We start from the raw sequence: 10,000 nt of genomic DNA, 5'->3' as shown, positions 1-10,000 counted from the left end.
CCCCGCCGGGGAGGCATAGCTAGCTGCATTTTTAAAAGATGGCAGAGAGGCATTTTGGTGTCAGCGATTCTGTTTCATCACGATAACAAAAGCGTCCGTTTGGAAAAAAAGTACACGGTTTCGGGCCTTGGTTAAATTGCAATTCTTTCTCCTAGACGATTTTCCTCCGTTTATAATCCGGCTATTGGCGTATCTATGGTGTAGTGGTTATCACGTCCGCCTCACACGCGGATGGTCCCAAGTTCGAGCCCTGGTAGATACAGAATGATTTCCTTTTGGCTTGTGTTAGAACGAAATATTCGGAGTTTTCTACAAATTTTTAAAAAATTCAAAAAACTGCTACTTTCCGGTCCTCGGTAGTATAGTGGTGAGTATCCCCGCCTGTCACGCGGGAGACCGGGGTTCGATTCCCCGCCGGGGAGGCATAGCTAGCTGCATTTTTAAAAGATGGCAGAGAGGCATTTTGGTGTCAGCGATTCTGTTTCATCACGATAACAAAAGCGTCCGTTTGGAAAAAAAGTACACGGTTTCGGGCCTTGGTTAAATTGCAATTCTTTCTCCTAGACGATTTTCCTCCGTTTATAATCCGGCTGTTGGCGTATCTATGGTGTAGTGGTTATCACGTCCGCCTCACACGCGGAAGGTCCCAAGTTCGAGCCGTGGTAGATACAGACTGATTTTCTTTTGGCTTGTGTTAGAACGAAATATTCGGAGTTTTCTACAAATTTTTAAAAAATTCAAAAAGTGCTACTTTCGGGTCCTCGGTAGTATAGTGGTGAGTATCCCCGCCTGTCACGCAGGAGACCGGGGTTCGAATCCCCGCCGGGGAGGCATAGCTAGCTGCATTTTTAAAAGATGGCAGAGAGGCATTTTGGTGTCAGCGATTCTGTTTCATCACAATAACAAAAGCGTGCGTTTGGAAAAAAAGTACACGGTTTCGGGGCTTGTGTAAATTGCAATTCTATCTCCTAGACGATTTCCCTGCGTTTATAATGCGGCTATTGCCGTATCTATGGTGTAGTGGTTATCACGTCCGCCTCACACGCGGATGGTCCCAAGTTCGAGCCCTGGTAGATACAGAATGATTTCCTTTTGGCTTGTGTTAGAACGAAATATTCGGAGTTTTCTACAAATTTTTAAAAAATTCAAAAAACTGCTACTTTCCGGTCCTCGGTAGTATAGTGGTGAGTATCCCCGCCTGTCACGCGGGAGACCGGGGTTCGATTCCCCGCCGGGGAGGCATAGCTAGCTGCATTTTTAAAAGATGGCAGAGAGGCATTTTGGTGTCAGCGATTCTGTTTCATCACGATAACAAAAGCGTCCGTTTGGAAAAAAAGTACACGGTTTCGGGCCTTGGTTAAATTGCAATTCTATCTCCTAGACGATTTTCCTCCGTTTATAATCCGGCTATTGGCGTATCTATGGTGTAGTGGTTAGCACGTCCGCCTCACACGCGGAAGGTCCCAAGTTCGAGCCCTGGTAGATACAGAATGATTTCCTTTTGGCTTGTGTTAGAACGAAATATTCGGAGTTTTCTACAAATTTTTAAAAAATTCAAAAAACTGCTATTTTCCGGTCCTCGGTAGTATAGTGGTGAGTATCCCCGCCTGTCACGCGGGAGACCGGGGTTCGATTCCCCGCCGGGGAGGCATAGCTAGCTGCATTTTTAAAAGATGGCAGAGAGGCATTTTGGTGTCAGCGATTCTGTTTCATCACGATAACAAAAGCGTACGTTTGGAAAAAAAGTACACGGTTTCGGGCCTTGGTTAAATTGCAATTCTATCTCCTAGACGATTTTCCTCCGTTTATAATCCGGCTATTGGCGTATCTATGGTGTAGTGGTTATCACGTCCGCCTCACACGCGGAAGGTCCCAAGTTCGAGCCCTGGTAGATACAGAATGATTTCCTTTTGGCTTGTGTTAGAACGAAATATTCGGAGTTTTCTACAAATTTTTAAAAAATTCAAAAAACTGCTACTTTCCGGTCCTCGGTAGTATAGTGGTGAGTATCCCCGCCTGTCACGCGGGAGACCGGGGTTCGATTCCCCGCCGGGGAGGCATAGCTAGCTGCATTTTTAAAAGATGGCAGAGAGGCATTTTGGTGTCAGCGATTCTGTTTCATCACGATAACAAAAGCGTCCGTTTGGAAAAAAAGTACACGGTTTCGGGCCTTGGTTAAATTGCAATTCTTTCTCCTAGACGATTTTCCTCCGTTTATAATCCGGCTGTTGGCGTATCTATGGTGTAGTGGTTATCACGTCCGCCTCACACGCGGAAGGTCCCAAGTTCGAGCCGTGGTAGATACAGACTGATTTTCTTTTGGCTTGTGTTAGAACGAAATATTCGGAGTTTTCTACAAATTTTTAAAAAATTCAAAAAGTGCTACTTTCGGGTCCTCGGTAGTATAGTGGTGAGTATCCCCGCCTGTCACGCAGGAGACCGGGGTTCGAATCCCCGCCGGGGAGGCATAGCTAGCTGCATTTTTAAAAGATGGCAGAGAGGCATTTTGGTGTCAGCGATTCTGTTTCATCACAATAACAAAAGCGTGCGTTTGGAAAAAAAGTACACGGTTTCGGGGCTTGTGTAAATTGCAATTCTATCTCCTAGACGATTTCCCTGCGTTTATAATGCGGCTATTGCCGTATCTATGGTGTAGTGGTTATCACGTCCGCCTCACACGCGGATGGTCCCAAGTTCGAGCCCTGGTAGATACAGAATGATTTCCTTTTGGCTTGTGTTAGAACGAAATATTCGGAGTTTTCTACAAATTTTTAAAAAATTCAAAAAACTGCTACTTTCCGGTCCTCGGTAGTATAGTGGTGAGTATCCCCGCCTGTCACGCGGGAGACCGGGGTTCGATTCCCCGCCGGGGAGGCATAGCTAGCTGCATTTTTAAAAGATGGCAGAGAGGCATTTTGGTGTCAGCGATTCTGTTTCATCACGATAACAAAAGCGTCCGTTTGGAAAAAAAGTACACGGTTTCGGGCCTTGGTTAAATTGCAATTCTATCTCCTAGACGATTTTCCTCCGTTTATAATCCGGCTATTGGCGTATCTATGGTGTAGTGGTTAGCACGTCCGCCTCACACGCGGAAGGTCCCAAGTTCGAGCCCTGGTAGATACAGAATGATTTCCTTTTGGCTTGTGTTAGAACGAAATATTCGGAGTTTTCTACAAATTTTTAAAAAATTCAAAAAACTGCTATTTTCCGGTCCTCGGTAGTATAGTGGTGAGTATCCCCGCCTGTCACGCGGGAGACCGGGGTTCGATTCCCCGCCGGGGAGGCATAGCTAGCTGCATTTTTAAAAGATGGCAGAGAGGCATTTTGGTGTCAGCGATTCTGTTTCATCACGATAACAAAAGCGTACGTTTGGAAAAAAAGTACACGGTTTCGGGCCTTGGTTAAATTGCAATTCTATCTCCTAGACGATTTTCCTCCGTTTATAATCCGGCTATTGGCGTATCTATGGTGTAGTGGTTATCACGTCCGCCTCACACGCGGAAGGTCCCAAGTTCGAGCCCTGGTAGATACAGAATGATTTCCTTTTGGCTTGTGTTAGAACGAAATATTCGGAGTTTTCTACAAATTTTTAAAAAATTCAAAAAACTGCTACTTTCCGGTCCTCGGTAGTATAGTGGTGAGTATCCCCGCCTGTCACGCGGGAGACCGGGGTTCGATTCCCCGCCGGGGAGGCATAGCTAGCTGCATTTTTAAAAGATGGCAGAGAGGCATTTTGGTGTCAGCGATTCTGTTTCATCACGATAACAAAAGCGTCCGTTTGGAAAAAAAGTACACGGTTTCGGGCCTTGGTTAAATTGCAATTCTTTCTCCTAGACGATTTTCCTCCGTTTATAATCCGGCTGTTGGCGTATCTATGGTGTAGTGGTTATCACGTCCGCCTCACACGCGGAAGGTCCCAAGTTCGAGCCGTGGTAGATACAGACTGATTTTCTTTTGGCTTGTGTTAGAACGAAATATTCGGAGTTTTCTACAAATTTTTAAAAAATTCAAAAAGTGCTACTTTCGGGTCCTCGGTAGTATAGTGGTGAGTATCCCCGCCTGTCACGCGGGAGACCGGGGTTCGAATCCCCGCCGGGGAGGCATAGCTAGCTGCATTTTTAAAAGATGGCAGAGAGGCATTTTGGTGTCAGCGATTCTGTTTCATCACAATAACAAAAGCGTGCGTTTGGAAAAAAAGTACACGGTTTCGGGGCTTGTGTAAATTGCAATTCTATCTCCTAGACGATTTCCCTGCGTTTATAATGCGGCTGTTGCCGTATCTATGGTGTAGTGGTTATCACGTCCGCCTCACACGCGGATGGTCCCAAGTTCGAGCCCTGGTAGATACAGAATGATTTCCTTTTGGCTTGTGTTAGAACGAAATATTCGGAGTTTTCTACAAATTTTTAAAAAATTCAAAAAACTGCTACTTTCCGGTCCTCGGTAGTATAGTGGTGAGTATCCCCGCCTGTCACGCGGGAGACCGGGGTTCGATTCCCCGCCGGGGAGGCATAGCTAGCTGCATTTTTAAAAGATGGCAGAGAGGCATTTTGGTGTCAGCGATTCTGTTTCATCACGATAACAAAAGCGTACGTTTGGAAAAAAAGTACACGGTTTCGGGCCTTGGTTAAATTGCAATTCTATCTCCTAGACGATTTTCCTCCGTTTATAATCCGGCTATTGGCGTATCTATGGTGTAGTGGTTATCACGTCCGCCTCACACGCGGAAGGTCCCAAGTTCGAGCCCTGGTAGATACAGAATGATTTCCTTTTGGCTTGTGTTAGAACGAAATATTCGGAGTTTTCTACAAATTTTTAAAAAATTCAAAAAACTGCTACTTTCCGGTCCTCGGTAGTATAGTGGTGAGTATCCCCGCCTGTCACGCGGGAGACCGGGGTTCGATTCCCCGCCGGGGAGGCATAGCTAGCTGCATTTTTAAAAGATGGCAGAGAGGCATTTTGGTGTCAGCGATTCTGTTTCATCACGATAACAAAAGCGTCCGTTTGGAAAAAAAGTACACGGTTTCGGGCCTTGGTTAAATTGCAATTCTTTCTCCTAGACGATTTTCCTCCGTTTATAATCCGGCTGTTGGCGTATCTATGGTGTAGTGGTTATCACGTCCGCCTCACACGCGGAAGGTCCCAAGTTCGAGCCGTGGTAGATACAGACTGATTTTCTTTTGGCTTGTGTTAGAACGAAATATTCGGAGTTTTCTACAAATTTTTAAAAAATTCAAAAAGTGCTACTTTCGGGTCCTCGGTAGTATAGTGGTGAGTATCCCCGCCTGTCACGCGGGAGACCGGGGTTCGAATCCCCGCCGGGGAGGCATAGCTAGCTGCATTTTTAAAAGATGGCAGAGAGGCATTTTGGTGTCAGCGATTCTGTTTCATCACAATAACAAAAGCGTGCGTTTGGAAAAAAAGTACACGGTTTCGGGGCTTGTGTAAATTGCAATTCTATCTCCTAGACGATTTCCCTGCGTTTATAATGCGGCTATTGCCGTATCTATGGTGTAGTGGTTATCACGTCCGCCTCACACGCGGATGGTCCCAAGTTCGAGCCCTGGTAGATACAGAATGATTTCCTTTTGGCTTGTGTTAGAACGAAATATTCGGAGTTTTCTACAAATTTTTAAAAAATTCAAAAAACTGCTACTTTCCGGTCCTCGGTAGTATAGTGGTGAGTATCCCCGCCTGTCACGCGGGAGACCGGGGTTCGATTCCCCGCCGGGGAGGCATAGCTAGCTGCATTTTTAAAAGATGGCAGAGAGGCATTTTGGTGTCAGCGATTCTGTTTCATCACGATAACAAAAGCGTCCGTTTGGAAAAAAAGTACACGGTTTCGGGCCTTGGTTAAATTGCAATTCTATCTCCTAGACGATTTTCCTCCGTTTATAATCCGGCTATTGGCGTATCTATGGTGTAGTGGTTAGCACGTCCGCCTCACACGCGGAAGGTCCCAAGTTCGAGCCCTGGTAGATACAGAATGATTTCCTTTTGGCTTGTGTTAGAACGAAATATTCGGAGTTTTCTACAAATTTTTAAAAAATTCAAAAAACTGCTATTTTCCGGTCCTCGGTAGTATAGTGGTGAGTATCCCCGCCTGTCACGCGGGAGACCGGGGTTCGATTCCCCGCCGGGGAGGCATAGCTAGCTGCATTTTTAAAAGATGGCAGAGAGGCATTTTGGTGTCAGCGATTCTGTTTCATCACGATAACAAAAGCGTACGTTTGGAAAAAAAGTACACGGTTTCGGGCCTTGGTTAAATTGCAATTCTATCTCCTAGACGATTTTCCTCCGTTTATAATCCGGCTATTGGCGTATCTATGGTGTAGTGGTTATCACGTCCGCCTCACACGCGGAAGGTCCCAAGTTCGAGCCCTGGTAGATACAGAATGATTTCCTTTTGGCTTGTGTTAGAACGAAATATTCGGAGTTTTCTACAAATTTTTAAAAAATTCAAAAAACTGCTACTTTCCGGTCCTCGGTAGTATAGTGGTGAGTATCCCCGCCTGTCACGCGGGAGACCGGGGTTCGATTCCCCGCCGGGGAGGCATAGCTAGCTGCATTTTTAAAAGATAGCAGAGAGGCATTTTGGTGTCAGCGATTCTGTTTCATCACGATAACAAAAGCGTCCGTTTGGAAAAAAAGTACACGGTTTCGGGCCTTGGTTAAATTGCAATTCTATCTCCTAGACGATTTTCCTGCGTTTATAATCCGGCTATTGGCGTATCTATGGTGTAGTGGTTATCACGTCCGCCTCATACGCGGATGGTCCCAAGTTCGAGCCCTGGTAGATACAGAATGATTTCCTTTTGGCTTGTGTTAGAACGAAATATTCGGAGTTTTCTACAAATTTTTAAAAAATTCAAAAAACTGCTATTTTCCGGTCCTCGGTAGTATAGTGGTGAGTATCCCCGCCTGTCACGCGGGAGACCGGGGTTCGATTCCCCGCCGGGGAGGCATTGCTAGCTGCATTTTTAAAAGATGGCAGAGAGGCATTTTGGTGTCAGCGATTCTGTTTCATCACGATAACAAAAGCGTACGTTTGGAAAAAAAGTACACGGTTTCGGGCCTTGGTTAAATTGCAATTCTATCTCCTAGACGATTTTCCTGCGTTTATAATCCGGCTATTGGCGTATCTATGGTGTAGTGGTTATCACGTCCGCCTCACACGCGGAAGGTCCCAAGTTCGAGCCCTGGTAGATACAGAATGATTTCCTTTTGGCTTGTGTTAGAACGAAATATTCGGAGTTTTCTACAAATTTTTAAAAAATTCAAAAAACTGCTACTTTCCGGTCCTCGGTAGTATAGTGGTGAGTATCCCCGCCTGTCACGCGGGAGACCGGGGTTCGATTCCCCGCCGGGGAGGCATAGCTAGCTGCATTTTTAAAAGATGGCAGAGAGGCATTTTGGTGTCAGCGATTCTGTTTCATCACGATAACAAAAGCGTCCGTTTGGAAAAAAAGTACACGGTTTCGGGCCTTGGTTAAATTGCAATTCTATCTCCTAGACGATTTTCCTCCGTTTATAATCCGGCTATTGGCGTATCTATGGTGTAGTGGTTAGCACGTCCGCCTCACACGCGGAAGGTCCCAAGTCCGAGCCCTGGTAGATACAGAATGATTTCCTTTTGGCTTGTGTTAGAACGAAATATTCGGAGTTTTCTACAAATTTTTAAAAAATTCAAAAAACTGCTATTTTCCGGTCCTCGGTAGTATAGTGGTGAGTATCCCCGCCTGTCACGCGGGAGACCGGGGTTCGATTCCCCGCCGGGGAGGCATAGCTAGCTGCATTTTTAAAAGATGGCAGAGAGGCATTTTGGTGTCAGCGATTCTGTTTCATCACGATAACAAAAGCGTACGTTTGGAAAAAAAGTACACGGTTTCGGGCCTTGGTTAAATTGCAATTCTATCTCCTAGACGATTTTCCTCCGTTTATAATCCGGCTATTGGCGTATCTATGGTGTAGTGGTTATCACGTCCGCCTCACACGCGGAAGGTCCCAAGTTCGAGCCCTGGTAGATACAGAATGATTTCCTTTTGGCTTGTGTTAGAACGAAATATTCGGAGTTTTCTACAAATTTTTAAAAAATTCAAAAAACTGCTACTTTCCGGTCCTCGGTAGTATAGTGGTGAGTATCCCCGCCTGTCACGCGGGAGACCGGGGTTCGATTCCCCGCCGGGGAGGCATAGCTAGCTGCATTTTTAAAAGATGGCAGAGAGGCATTTTGGTGTCAGCGATTCTGTTTCATCACGATAACAAAAGCGTCCGTTTGGAAAAAAAGTACACGGTTTCGGGCCTTGGTTAAATTGCAATTCTTTCTCCTAGACGATTTTCCTCCGTTTATAATCCGGCTGTTGGCGTATCTATGGTGTAGTGGTTATCACGTCCGCCTCACACGCGGAAGGTCCCAAGTTCGAGCCGTGGTAGATACAGACTGATTTTCTTTTGGCTTGTGTTAGAACGAAATATTCGGAGTTTTCTACAAATTTTTAAAAAATTCAAAAAGTGCTACTTTCGGGTCCTCGGTAGTATAGTGGTGAGTATCCCCGCCTGTCACGCGGGAGACCGGGGTTCGAATCCCCGCCGGGGAGGCATAGCTAGCTGCATTTTTAAAAGATGGCAGAGAGGCATTTTGGTGTCAGCGATTCTGTTTCATCACAATAACAAAAGCGTGCGTTTGGAAAAAAAGTACACGGTTTCGGGGCTTGTGTAAATTGCAATTCTATCTCCTAGACGATTTCCCTGCGTTTATAATGCGGCTATTGCCGTATCTATGGTGTAGTGGTTATCACGTCCGCCTCACACGCGGATGGTCCCAAGTTCGAGCCCTGGTAGATACAGAATGATTTCCTTTTGGCTTGTGTTAGAACGAAATATTCGGAGTTTTCTACAAATTTTTAAAAAATTCAAAAAACTGCTACTTTCCGGTCCTCGGTAGTATAGTGGTGAGTATCCCCGCCTGTCACGCGGGAGACCGGGGTTCGATTCCCCGCCGGGGAGGCATAGCTAGCTGCATTTTTAAAAGATGGCAGAGAGGCATTTTGGTGTCAGCGATTCTGTTTCATCACGATAACAAAAGCGTACGTTTGGAAAAAAAGTACACGGTTTCGGGCCTTGGTTAAATTGCAATTCTATCTCCTAGACGATTTTCCTCCGTTTATAATCCGGCTATTGGCGTATCTATGGTGTAGTGGTTATCACGTCCGCCTCACACGCGGAAGGTCCCAAGTTCGAGCCCTGGTAGATACAGAATGATTTCCTTTTGGCTTGTGTTAGAACGAAATATTCGGAGTTTTCTACAAATTTTTAAAAAATTCAAAAAACTGCTACTTTCCGGTCCTCGGTAGTATAGTGGTGAGTATCCCCGCCTGTCACGCGGGAGACCGGGGTTCGATTCCCCGCCGGGGAGGCATAGCTAGCTGCATTTTTAAAAGATGGCAGAGAGGCATTTTGGTGTCAGCGATTCTGTTTCATCACGATAACAAAAGCGTCCGTTTGGAAAAAAAGTACACGGTTTCGGGCCTTGGTTAAATTGCAATTCTTTCTCCTAGACGATTTTCCTCCGTTTATAATCCGGCTGTTGGCGTATCTATGGTGTAGTGGTTATCACGTCCGCCTCACACGCGGAAGGTCCCAAGTTCGAGCCGTGGTAGATACAGACTGATTTTCTTTTGGCTTGTGTTAGAACGAAATATTCGGAGTTTTCTACAAATTTTTAAAAAATTCAAAAAGTGCTACTTTCGGGTCCTCGGTAGTATAGTGGTGAGTATCCCCGCCTGTCACGCGGGAGACCGGGGTTCGAATCCCCGCCGGGGAGGCATAGCTAGCTGCATTTTTAAAAGATGGCAGAGAGGCATTTTGGTGTCAGCGATTCTGTTTCATCACAATAACAAAAGCGTGCGTTTGGAAAAAAAGTACACGGTTTCGGGGCTTGTGTAAATTGCAATTCTATCTCCTAGACGATTTCCCTGCGTTTATAATGCGGCTATTGCCG

General features: G+C 45.7%; 41 non-coding genes across 41 annotated transcripts in view; all 41 read left to right on the top strand.

Annotated features, from left to right (window-relative positions):
- The window catches only part of TRNAD-GUC (transfer RNA aspartic acid (anticodon GUC)), a 72-nt gene extending 59 nt beyond the window's left edge, over positions 1 to 13 (top strand). The window contains exon 1 of the tRNA in view: positions 1 to 13. This exon is cut by the window's left edge and continues 59 nt beyond it. This is a non-coding gene — a tRNA (tRNA-Asp).
- A 176-nt stretch (positions 14 to 189) lies between these two features.
- TRNAV-CAC (transfer RNA valine (anticodon CAC)) lies at positions 190 to 262 on the top strand. Its single transcript has one exon. It is a non-coding gene; the product is annotated as a tRNA-Val (tRNA).
- An 88-nt stretch (positions 263 to 350) lies between these two features.
- Positions 351 to 422, top strand: TRNAD-GUC (transfer RNA aspartic acid (anticodon GUC)). Its single transcript has one exon. It is a non-coding gene; the product is annotated as a tRNA-Asp (tRNA).
- A 584-nt stretch (positions 423 to 1,006) lies between these two features.
- On the top strand, positions 1,007 to 1,079 carry TRNAV-CAC (transfer RNA valine (anticodon CAC)). Its single transcript has one exon. It is a non-coding gene; the product is annotated as a tRNA-Val (tRNA).
- Positions 1,080 to 1,167: 88 nt separating this feature from the next.
- Positions 1,168 to 1,239, top strand: TRNAD-GUC (transfer RNA aspartic acid (anticodon GUC)). The gene has a single exon. It is a non-coding gene; the product is annotated as a tRNA-Asp (tRNA).
- Positions 1,240 to 1,415: 176 nt separating this feature from the next.
- TRNAV-CAC (transfer RNA valine (anticodon CAC)) lies at positions 1,416 to 1,488 on the top strand. The gene has a single exon. It is a non-coding gene; the product is annotated as a tRNA-Val (tRNA).
- An 88-nt stretch (positions 1,489 to 1,576) lies between these two features.
- On the top strand, positions 1,577 to 1,648 carry TRNAD-GUC (transfer RNA aspartic acid (anticodon GUC)). Its single transcript has one exon. It is a non-coding gene; the product is annotated as a tRNA-Asp (tRNA).
- A 176-nt stretch (positions 1,649 to 1,824) lies between these two features.
- On the top strand, positions 1,825 to 1,897 carry TRNAV-CAC (transfer RNA valine (anticodon CAC)). The gene has a single exon. It is a non-coding gene; the product is annotated as a tRNA-Val (tRNA).
- Positions 1,898 to 1,985: 88 nt separating this feature from the next.
- Positions 1,986 to 2,057, top strand: TRNAD-GUC (transfer RNA aspartic acid (anticodon GUC)). The gene has a single exon. It is a non-coding gene; the product is annotated as a tRNA-Asp (tRNA).
- A 584-nt stretch (positions 2,058 to 2,641) lies between these two features.
- Positions 2,642 to 2,714, top strand: TRNAV-CAC (transfer RNA valine (anticodon CAC)). The gene has a single exon. It is a non-coding gene; the product is annotated as a tRNA-Val (tRNA).
- Positions 2,715 to 2,802: 88 nt separating this feature from the next.
- Positions 2,803 to 2,874, top strand: TRNAD-GUC (transfer RNA aspartic acid (anticodon GUC)). The gene has a single exon. It is a non-coding gene; the product is annotated as a tRNA-Asp (tRNA).
- Positions 2,875 to 3,050: 176 nt separating this feature from the next.
- TRNAV-CAC (transfer RNA valine (anticodon CAC)) lies at positions 3,051 to 3,123 on the top strand. Its single transcript has one exon. It is a non-coding gene; the product is annotated as a tRNA-Val (tRNA).
- Positions 3,124 to 3,211: 88 nt separating this feature from the next.
- Positions 3,212 to 3,283, top strand: TRNAD-GUC (transfer RNA aspartic acid (anticodon GUC)). The gene has a single exon. It is a non-coding gene; the product is annotated as a tRNA-Asp (tRNA).
- Positions 3,284 to 3,459: 176 nt separating this feature from the next.
- On the top strand, positions 3,460 to 3,532 carry TRNAV-CAC (transfer RNA valine (anticodon CAC)). Its single transcript has one exon. It is a non-coding gene; the product is annotated as a tRNA-Val (tRNA).
- An 88-nt stretch (positions 3,533 to 3,620) lies between these two features.
- On the top strand, positions 3,621 to 3,692 carry TRNAD-GUC (transfer RNA aspartic acid (anticodon GUC)). The gene has a single exon. It is a non-coding gene; the product is annotated as a tRNA-Asp (tRNA).
- Positions 3,693 to 4,028: 336 nt separating this feature from the next.
- Positions 4,029 to 4,100, top strand: TRNAD-GUC (transfer RNA aspartic acid (anticodon GUC)). Its single transcript has one exon. It is a non-coding gene; the product is annotated as a tRNA-Asp (tRNA).
- A 176-nt stretch (positions 4,101 to 4,276) lies between these two features.
- TRNAV-CAC (transfer RNA valine (anticodon CAC)) lies at positions 4,277 to 4,349 on the top strand. The gene has a single exon. It is a non-coding gene; the product is annotated as a tRNA-Val (tRNA).
- Positions 4,350 to 4,437: 88 nt separating this feature from the next.
- On the top strand, positions 4,438 to 4,509 carry TRNAD-GUC (transfer RNA aspartic acid (anticodon GUC)). The gene has a single exon. It is a non-coding gene; the product is annotated as a tRNA-Asp (tRNA).
- A 176-nt stretch (positions 4,510 to 4,685) lies between these two features.
- On the top strand, positions 4,686 to 4,758 carry TRNAV-CAC (transfer RNA valine (anticodon CAC)). Its single transcript has one exon. It is a non-coding gene; the product is annotated as a tRNA-Val (tRNA).
- Positions 4,759 to 4,846: 88 nt separating this feature from the next.
- Positions 4,847 to 4,918, top strand: TRNAD-GUC (transfer RNA aspartic acid (anticodon GUC)). Its single transcript has one exon. It is a non-coding gene; the product is annotated as a tRNA-Asp (tRNA).
- Positions 4,919 to 5,254: 336 nt separating this feature from the next.
- Positions 5,255 to 5,326, top strand: TRNAD-GUC (transfer RNA aspartic acid (anticodon GUC)). Its single transcript has one exon. It is a non-coding gene; the product is annotated as a tRNA-Asp (tRNA).
- A 176-nt stretch (positions 5,327 to 5,502) lies between these two features.
- Positions 5,503 to 5,575, top strand: TRNAV-CAC (transfer RNA valine (anticodon CAC)). The gene has a single exon. It is a non-coding gene; the product is annotated as a tRNA-Val (tRNA).
- Positions 5,576 to 5,663: 88 nt separating this feature from the next.
- Positions 5,664 to 5,735, top strand: TRNAD-GUC (transfer RNA aspartic acid (anticodon GUC)). Its single transcript has one exon. It is a non-coding gene; the product is annotated as a tRNA-Asp (tRNA).
- Positions 5,736 to 5,911: 176 nt separating this feature from the next.
- Positions 5,912 to 5,984, top strand: TRNAV-CAC (transfer RNA valine (anticodon CAC)). Its single transcript has one exon. It is a non-coding gene; the product is annotated as a tRNA-Val (tRNA).
- Positions 5,985 to 6,072: 88 nt separating this feature from the next.
- On the top strand, positions 6,073 to 6,144 carry TRNAD-GUC (transfer RNA aspartic acid (anticodon GUC)). Its single transcript has one exon. It is a non-coding gene; the product is annotated as a tRNA-Asp (tRNA).
- Positions 6,145 to 6,320: 176 nt separating this feature from the next.
- Positions 6,321 to 6,393, top strand: TRNAV-CAC (transfer RNA valine (anticodon CAC)). The gene has a single exon. It is a non-coding gene; the product is annotated as a tRNA-Val (tRNA).
- Positions 6,394 to 6,481: 88 nt separating this feature from the next.
- On the top strand, positions 6,482 to 6,553 carry TRNAD-GUC (transfer RNA aspartic acid (anticodon GUC)). Its single transcript has one exon. It is a non-coding gene; the product is annotated as a tRNA-Asp (tRNA).
- Positions 6,554 to 6,729: 176 nt separating this feature from the next.
- TRNAM-CAU (transfer RNA methionine (anticodon CAU)) lies at positions 6,730 to 6,802 on the top strand. The gene has a single exon. It is a non-coding gene; the product is annotated as a tRNA-Met (tRNA).
- Positions 6,803 to 6,890: 88 nt separating this feature from the next.
- TRNAD-GUC (transfer RNA aspartic acid (anticodon GUC)) lies at positions 6,891 to 6,962 on the top strand. The gene has a single exon. It is a non-coding gene; the product is annotated as a tRNA-Asp (tRNA).
- Positions 6,963 to 7,138: 176 nt separating this feature from the next.
- TRNAV-CAC (transfer RNA valine (anticodon CAC)) lies at positions 7,139 to 7,211 on the top strand. The gene has a single exon. It is a non-coding gene; the product is annotated as a tRNA-Val (tRNA).
- An 88-nt stretch (positions 7,212 to 7,299) lies between these two features.
- On the top strand, positions 7,300 to 7,371 carry TRNAD-GUC (transfer RNA aspartic acid (anticodon GUC)). The gene has a single exon. It is a non-coding gene; the product is annotated as a tRNA-Asp (tRNA).
- A 337-nt stretch (positions 7,372 to 7,708) lies between these two features.
- TRNAD-GUC (transfer RNA aspartic acid (anticodon GUC)) lies at positions 7,709 to 7,780 on the top strand. Its single transcript has one exon. It is a non-coding gene; the product is annotated as a tRNA-Asp (tRNA).
- Positions 7,781 to 7,956: 176 nt separating this feature from the next.
- Positions 7,957 to 8,029, top strand: TRNAV-CAC (transfer RNA valine (anticodon CAC)). Its single transcript has one exon. It is a non-coding gene; the product is annotated as a tRNA-Val (tRNA).
- Positions 8,030 to 8,117: 88 nt separating this feature from the next.
- Positions 8,118 to 8,189, top strand: TRNAD-GUC (transfer RNA aspartic acid (anticodon GUC)). The gene has a single exon. It is a non-coding gene; the product is annotated as a tRNA-Asp (tRNA).
- Positions 8,190 to 8,525: 336 nt separating this feature from the next.
- TRNAD-GUC (transfer RNA aspartic acid (anticodon GUC)) lies at positions 8,526 to 8,597 on the top strand. The gene has a single exon. It is a non-coding gene; the product is annotated as a tRNA-Asp (tRNA).
- Positions 8,598 to 8,773: 176 nt separating this feature from the next.
- On the top strand, positions 8,774 to 8,846 carry TRNAV-CAC (transfer RNA valine (anticodon CAC)). Its single transcript has one exon. It is a non-coding gene; the product is annotated as a tRNA-Val (tRNA).
- Positions 8,847 to 8,934: 88 nt separating this feature from the next.
- TRNAD-GUC (transfer RNA aspartic acid (anticodon GUC)) lies at positions 8,935 to 9,006 on the top strand. The gene has a single exon. It is a non-coding gene; the product is annotated as a tRNA-Asp (tRNA).
- Positions 9,007 to 9,182: 176 nt separating this feature from the next.
- Positions 9,183 to 9,255, top strand: TRNAV-CAC (transfer RNA valine (anticodon CAC)). The gene has a single exon. It is a non-coding gene; the product is annotated as a tRNA-Val (tRNA).
- Positions 9,256 to 9,343: 88 nt separating this feature from the next.
- Positions 9,344 to 9,415, top strand: TRNAD-GUC (transfer RNA aspartic acid (anticodon GUC)). The gene has a single exon. It is a non-coding gene; the product is annotated as a tRNA-Asp (tRNA).
- A 336-nt stretch (positions 9,416 to 9,751) lies between these two features.
- Positions 9,752 to 9,823, top strand: TRNAD-GUC (transfer RNA aspartic acid (anticodon GUC)). The gene has a single exon. It is a non-coding gene; the product is annotated as a tRNA-Asp (tRNA).
- A 176-nt stretch (positions 9,824 to 9,999) lies between these two features.
- Position 10,000, top strand: part of TRNAV-CAC (transfer RNA valine (anticodon CAC)) — a 73-nt gene continuing 72 nt past the window's right edge. The window contains exon 1 of the tRNA in view: position 10,000. This exon is cut by the window's right edge and continues 72 nt beyond it. This is a non-coding gene — a tRNA (tRNA-Val).

This window comes from Leiobunum rupestre, chromosome 6, assembly GCF_980474605.1.
Source record: "Leiobunum rupestre chromosome 6, qqLeiRupe1.1.hap1, whole genome shotgun sequence".
Taxonomy (NCBI): domain Eukaryota; kingdom Metazoa; phylum Arthropoda; class Arachnida; order Opiliones; family Sclerosomatidae; genus Leiobunum; species Leiobunum rupestre.
This window is presented reverse-complemented; position numbering and strand designations above follow the sequence as displayed.